This window comes from Sinocyclocheilus rhinocerous, unplaced genomic scaffold, assembly GCF_001515625.1.
Source record: "Sinocyclocheilus rhinocerous isolate Xijiao unplaced genomic scaffold, SAMN03320098_v1.1 scaffold2269, whole genome shotgun sequence".
In the NCBI taxonomy this organism is placed as follows: Eukaryota; Metazoa; Chordata; class Actinopteri; order Cypriniformes; family Cyprinidae; genus Sinocyclocheilus; species Sinocyclocheilus rhinocerous.
Window position 1 is genome coordinate 141,696 of NW_015628756.1, and position 8,325 is coordinate 150,020.

The following is an 8,325-nucleotide window of genomic DNA, read 5'->3' on the forward strand; positions in this document are numbered from 1 at the left end:
ATTTGCCACTGATGATTCAAACGCGAGTTTTGAGCAGTGTAGAGTAGCGCTTGTTGTTTGTCATTTCTCCGATCACAAATGCAGACATGGTTTTATGTTTACACGGCGCGATGCAACTCAACGTGTAAAAAGACAGTATAAATCATTATAATCTCCACTGGATGCAATAAATGCTCGGTTATAATGGGTTTTAATGTTTTTGTCTCGTCGCTCCGGCTGGGACACGGCATCACAGTATGGTAAGGGGCGTAACATTTCTGTCACACGCTTGAGGTATTCGGCCAATCACAACGCACTGGATAGCTGGCCAATCAGAGCACACCTCGTTTTTCAGAACGATGAGCTTTGTAAAAATCGACGCGTTTCAGAAAGGCAGGGCATAGAGGAGAAACAATAATGTACAGTATGTGGAGTTTTTTTAACCTTAAACACATTTCATTACAGCAAATACACAAAATAATGTTCTTTTTAGCAACATCATATGACCCCTTTAATGTCTGTAAGGCAAAGATATACACAGAGTTTCGTGTTCAAGTTCACAGACCGAGACGGCAGAAAGCGCATCCTGTTTGCTTTCATTATTTTACAAAAGCGCGGTATTGTGAGTGCACACAAATAAACGATGAGTTGTTTAGCCTGCCAGTAAGCTTTATAGCTCAGGCTCTGGCCACAGCGATTATTGCTGTGGCCTCAGGGATGAATTTCCTCTTAACTTAGCCAGTTATTAGGCACTCATCCCTCAGCATGGTGGCGTGGATATTCCGTTCCCCATAGCAGCCCCTAGGGGATGCACGTGGTGTTCCCTTTCGAAAAGGAATGTCTCAGGTTACGCATGTAACCATGGTTACGAGAAGGAGGGAACGAGAAGCTGCATCCCTTGGCCATGCTTCGGGCATTCCTGCCTGCGTATCCTTCAGACAAAGAAGAGGATGATGTATTCCACAGGTGCCCTTTTATATCCGCAGCCGCACCGTTAAGATTGATTCAGTCCTAGATTATGTATTACATTTTTAGGATTTATACTGCATGATGCTGTTTTTTTTCCCTGGTAAAATAATGATGCTGTTTTTTTTCCTGGATGTTTATATATATGTATGTGAAAATAAGACAACTTTGAACTTTGAAAACTAATTTTAATGATCGTTCCTTCTTTCTTTCGTTTGTTCTTTCTTTCCTTTAAATGGACATATGCAGGTCAATTGGGCAGTATAATGTTCTTATGGCCTTTCAGAATACTGGACAGTAAACAAGAAAATAATTATTGTGGGACATGCCCATCTGTCCCTTGAATCACAGATTGGCCCCAGGCCTGTGCATGCTTCATTTTGCTGTAAATTATTACAGCTTTGAGTCATTATGAACATTATGGTGGTCTGTGAATGATTTTCGTTATAAGGGTTTTGAGCATTGCATCTGTTTGTGTAAGTGCATGCATATGCTAGCAACTGCAGTGCATGTACAATAGAAACTTGTGCTACACTCAGCAGTGCATGTGCAAAATCCATGCCAGTATGAGAAAGAGCTCTCTCTAGAGGAGACCCCTCACCATTTAACATATTGAACATATTGAAATTCATAGCGTTTACCGACTCAAAATCCTGCCTGCATGCACTGGGATCTTTGAAGACAAATCATACAATAATTGCTGACCTATTAATCAAAGCAAGTCAGTTCTGATAACTCAAATACAACATCCTTTTCTGCTGGATTCCAAGACATAGGGGCATTATTAGTAATGAACAAGCAGACATGGTTGTGCAAGAAAGAAAAAAAGAAAAAGTTTTTACAGAAAGAATCATTAAATGCCAAATCCCACATTGTGACATTGTAGCAACTCATAATGTAATAACTATTCATACTGTAATAACTGCGTATAATGTAATAAGTATTACATTATTAATGTAATAAAATGTTCATAATGTAATTATTTTCACAAAACGTAATAAGATCTTATTTTTACATTATGAGAAATGTATTACATTATAAACTCACCAAAAATAGTCATCTTGTCATAATTGAGTGTTTTTCAACATAAAACATTAAAACTTAAACATAAAAAACTTATTCAAATAGCACCAGATTCAAATATTCAAGCAATTATTATTATTATTATCATTATTAGGGGTCAAGCACCGAAGGTGCATAGGAGCCTATTGTATCCATTGGCGTTATTCTTCTTCTTCTTCCGTTCCTTTCGCTCTTGAGTCTATGGCAGCCCATAGAACCGCTTGCGGGAAAGTTGTGAAATTTGGCACACTGATAGAGAACAGTCGCAACATTAACCATAGCAAGTTTGGAGTCTCTAACTCAAACTCTCTAGTGCCACCACTTGTCCAAAGTTTCATTCATGTAAATGCTAATAACTTTTGAACTGTAAGGCACAGAAGGAAAATTCCTTTCCTCTGATTCCTTGGCTCATGCCGAGTCGAATGGACACGTAAGGTTTAGTTCTTTCGCTATTTGTAATTGTTCGTAAAACAATCTGGATCTGAGGCTATATCTCCGCAACAGTTTGGCGTATTGAGACCAAACATGGTGCGTGTTATAACAAGCATGACCTGAGACTACCTGCAGTGTTTCGGCACTGTGCCACCTAGTTGTCAGGAGATATGAAAAATGCATATTTTTGCTTAGAACTTCTAGATTCGGTGCAGCATGCCGAGTCAAATGATACCCAATTTTCCCAGGTCAGCCATTTTGGGCGTCAGCCATTTTGGATTTTATAATAAAATGCTATATTTTACGAACGCATTGAAACGCGTTCCGAAACTTGGCATGGGTCATCAGCACGATGCCCTGATGGAGCCTGAGAAGTTTCGAGCCAGCGCCACCTAGTGGTAAAATCAAATATTCACATGCTTATAACTTTGGGTGTGGTCGACTTATTTTCACGGGAGTTTTAGACTCCTGAACTTTGCCTTATGGTTTGTGCAACGTTGCATTTTAGTGCTTAAAACCACTTACGCTCAGGGCGTTTTTTGGTATTTTCGCCTAAATTTGACATACTCAAATTCAAATGTTTACCCTACACACATACAATGGAGGAAATGAAAAAAAATGGTTTCATTGTAAAGGTATCTGTTCTATCACAATCTAAAATAGAATCCATATCCTCTAGCTTTATATAATTCCATTTATGTGCATTCTGTATTGGGATACTGATTCACAGCATCCTCTCACCTCGCCGCCGAGCTGGCAGACCGTAATCTGACCAATTGCAGCCCACAAGCGACCACAGATCTCTATAACATCAGACGCGCTGGCTGAGAGCGCTTTTGATATGGAGAGTGCGTCTTTGGCAAAAGCACGTCTATTGCGCAACCTGGACAAAACGCTATAGATCTCACCGAAGCACGCAGAAACGTGAAAATGGTCTTGTTTGAAAGAAGAGATCCTAATCTAAAAGATAATATAGAGTATATAGATATTTGTGGCTGTTTGCGGCTGAATGAAGCAGTGCTACGAGTATAAATGTAAATTAATTCAGAGGTGACAAAATTTTACATCGAGATTCTATTGAAGATCATTCGATCTGTGATTGTCACACAATGAAATAATCTACATCGTCAAATTCCTGAGAATGAGAGCTTTCTTGTGATATATGACTTGACTTTTTTGTGAAAAATATATAAAATACACATTCTTCGTAAAAATTATTCGCAAAGGTTAGGCGGAAATTCGTGAGTGGGATGAATACATTTCTAAGCTTAATTTGACTGCTTTATGAATATAAAAACCAAAAGGTATAGTATTCTTTGTAAAGAAGACACTCCAAGCTTTCAAATTAACCCATATATGGGCTGATACCATATAAGGAAGGCTATGTAAATGAAGCATAAACATTTTTAACGCGATTTTGGACCCGTATCCGGGTCCGCAGAGTTTAACTGGTTTTAAAAAACATTTGCCAATATCTTCGAAACCGTTACTCTGATCGACACGAAACCACCGTAGGAAATTCGAAAACATAGCATGCCAGCTATACGCTAATGCCCAATTGCCAAAATTTTGATAGTAAGTGGCAAAAAAATGCAAACAAAGTCAGCCATCTGTCATTTTTTTCTCTTCTCAAATATAAACATGTCTATAACTTCTCACATATAGACATGTCTAAATATCTCAAGAAAATTTTATATTTTCACCAAATTTGAAACACATATGTATGGGCACACTTTAAGGACACATCAAAATTTGGTGGGATTGTGCCTCTTGTTGGCGCTATAATTTAACAAAACATGAAATTGCCATTGACTACAATAGAGTATTATGATATAAAATGCTATATTTTACGAATGCATTGGTGTACCATTGCGAAACTTTGTATGTACCATCGAGACCATGACTTGAAAGTACTCAAAAAAATTTTAGAAAGTGCCACCTTGTGGTCAAAGGTTATAATGAAATTTAAAATAAATGCTAATAGCTTTCTGTGAATTTTGCCTATTCTAATAAGACTGGTATTAATAGATTCATTGGGTCATGCTGAGAACAGTGATACCAATGTTGCCATAGTCAGCCAAACTTCCTGTCTGCCATTTTGATTTTCTTTAAAAACCTACTTTTTCGAACTCCTCCTAGACCATTGGTCTGATTTTCACCAAAATCGAATCATTTCATCTTCAGACCATGCTGACAAAAAGTTATGGATTTTGTGTTTATAGACAAAACCGTTTTCACATACCACAGCAACGAATTTGAGGCATGATGCCAAAATGACACTTGAGGCTATATCTCTGCAATGCTTTGGCATTTTGACACCAAACTTTGTGTGTGCCAATGTCAACTCACACAGAACACACCACATCGATTTGATAACAGCGCCACCTATTGGTCAAACGTGATAAGCCAATAAATCATATTACTAGAGGTTGTATTTATGATTTTTCAGCCATTTTGACTAATATCATCCTAAAACGGCTTTAATTACTCATTTCTGCAGTTGGTCGGAAGCTTGCTTCTGTAGTGCTTGGCCCCGTAATTGCTGCTTGCAGCTATATTTATTATTGATCTTGATATTATTAGTATTATCAGGGTATATTACTTCTTGTAAATACATGAGCCAAAGATACTAGGGCTTTAGTTAAAATAGAATATAGATTAGAATAGATTTAGGATTAGAATATATTAGATATAGAATTCAGATTCTTTAATTCAACAACAAAAAGTTACACATACTGTTAAATGACAAACTGTGTACTTTCAAAATTACATTGTACGTTTCATCATCCAGATCAAAATCAAACTCAGAAAGAGCTTTATTGCCAGGTGTGTTTACACACAAGGAATTCGTTTTGGTGTCAGGAGCTTCCAGTCCAGAAAGTACAAACATTGTGAAGACATACATGCCCACAGACATCTCCACTGCTTTGAATGTGTTCAGCTCCAGGTTGTTATGACTGCAACAGACAGCCAGCTTCTCAACCTTGCTCCTATATGCAGACTCGACACAGACTGTAGTGTTGTCCGCAAACTTCAAGAGTCAATTCAAGTCTAGTAAAGTCACCGGTCCCACTTTATATTAAGTGGCCCTAATACCTGTGTACTTACATAGTAACTAGATGTGTACGTAGTATGTAACCACAGTGTAAGTACACATTAGTACATGGTATCTAGAGCTGTAATATTTTTGTAACTACACACATGTAACAACCCTCTGAATGGTTTGTGTAAGTAAAAATGTGTAACAGGACATATATAACTACATTTCGTAACAACAATATGTATAAGAGTAATTGGAACAATTTACATACTATGTACACATCTAGTTACTATGTAAGTACACATGTATTATGGCCACTTAATATAAAGTGGGACCAAGTCACCTTTATTTATATGGCACTTTATACAATACAGATTGTGTCAAAGAAGCTTTACAGTGTTTTACAGGAAAAATGTTTGCTGATAATGCAAGAGGAGAACAGAAAACAGTCAGTTTACCAGTTAAAGTCAGTACATTGTTGATTCAGTCTTGTCGTTGTCCAGCTGAGTTCAGTTCTCTTCCAATAGTGTCTGTGCAGTCGTCAACAATGTTGCCAGAAATTGTGTTCCGAACTAAGCAAACCAAAGGCGACTGGGGCAAGGAACCAAAACTCCATCTGTGACAGAAATGGAGAAAAAACCTTGGGAGAAACCAGGCTCAGTTGGAGGGCCAGTTCTCCTCTGGCCAGACAAAACCAGCATGGTGTGGTTTAATTCCAGGCTGCAAGGCACGTCAGATTGAGCAGAGGACTCGTCTGGTTCTCGTGGTCTTCACGGGGGATCTAGGGTTCGTCTAGTTGACATGGTCTCCTCTGACATTCGGGGCTGTAGAGGTCGTCTCTAGGTGCTGATCCACCATCTGGACTGGATACGGACTGGATCCAGATGACTGCAGTGACCATCTGATCTGGATATGGACTGGATCTGGGTGGCTACGGTGACCTCGGAATAAGAATAAATCAGACTAATATTAGTGTAGATGCCATTCTTCTTACAATGTAACAAGTACATTGAGTGTTATGAGAAGTGTTCCGGTTCCAGTTGACCGCATTAATTAGGTCAACTGGAATCAGTTGAACTGATTCCAACTGCGGGTGGTAGATCCTTTTCCTATTTAGTGCCCAAACTCTTCTATTTAGTTTGGGCACTAAATAGGAAAAGGATCTACCACCCGCAGTTGGAATCAGTTCAACTGATTCCAGTTGACCTAATTAATGCGGTCAACTGGAACCGGAACACTTCTCATAACACTCAATGTACTTGTTACATTGTAAGAAGAATGGCATCTACACTAATATTAGTCTGATTTATTCTTATTCCGAGGTCACCGTAGCCACCCAGATCCAGTCCATATCCAGATCAGATGGTCACTGCAGTCATCTGGATCCAGTCCGTATCCAGTCCAGATGGTGGATCAGCACCTAGAGACGACCTCTACAGCCCCGAATGTCAGAGGAGACCATGTCAACTAGACGAACCCTAGATCCCCCGTGAAGACCACGAGAACCAGACGAGTCCTCTGCTCAATCTGACGTGCCTTGCAGCCTGGAATTAAACCACACCATGCTGGTTTTGTCTGGCCAGAGGAGAACTGGCCCTCCAACTGAGCCTGGTTTCTCCCAAGGTTTTTTCTCCATTTCTGTCACAGATGGAGTTTTGGTTCCTTGCCCCAGTCGCCTTTGGTTTGCTTAGTTCGGAACACAATTTCTGGCAACATTGTTGACGACTGCACAGACACTATTGGAAGAGAACTGAACTCAGCTGGACAACGACAAGACTGAATCAACAATGTACTGACTTTAACTGGTAAACTGACTGTTTTCTGTTCTCCTCTTGCATTATCAGCAAACATTTTTCCTGTAAAACACTGTAAAGCTTCTTTGACACAATCTGTATTGTATAAAGTGCCATATAAATAAAGGTGACTTGGTCCCACTTTATATTAAGTGGCCATAATACATGTGTACTTACATAGTAACTAGATGTGTACATAGTATGTAACCACAGTGTAAGTACACATTGGTACATAGTATCTACAGCTGTAATGTTTGTGTAACTAAACATATGTAACAACCCACTGAATGGTATGTGCAAATACAAATGTGTAACAGGACATTGGTAACAACACATTTTGGTAAAGAAAGTGTTACACTTTATATTAAGTAAACAATTCCTATGGATTTACCATGTAATTACTCTGCCCAGTAAGTTAGGCTTTACATATAAATTGTGGTTGGTGTACAGAATGTTACACTTTATATTAAGTGGACAGTTCCTGAGGAGTTACCATGTAAGTACACTGGTATTACAGTGGTGCACCAACTCCACCAATCTGAATTCCAACTCCTCCCACTTTACATATCCCTAAACCTACCCATTTCCACCCCCTGGATCCCATTTCCACCCCTAAACCTACCCATCTCCACCCCCTGGATCAAATTGTTCCAATTACTCTTATACATATTGCTGTTACAAGATGTAGTTATATATGTCCTGTTACACATTTGTACTTACACAAACCATTCGGAGGGTTGTTACATGTGTGTAGTTAAATAAATATTACAGCTCTAGATACTATGTACCAATGTGTACTTACACTGTGGTTACATACTACGTACACACCTAGTTACTATGTAACTACACAGGTATTAGGGCCACTTAATATAAAATGAAATAAAATTGCATAAATAAGAAACTTAAGTAGACAATGTGATTTTTTAATATAATAGATAAAAACAATTGTGTTTCTTTGCAGTGTTCTCTCTGTAAAAATGTCCATGCTGGTGGGCCTGATTGTACTAAAGCATTTAGTGTTTTAATTTGGTGCTCAGACCTTTACTGTATAAA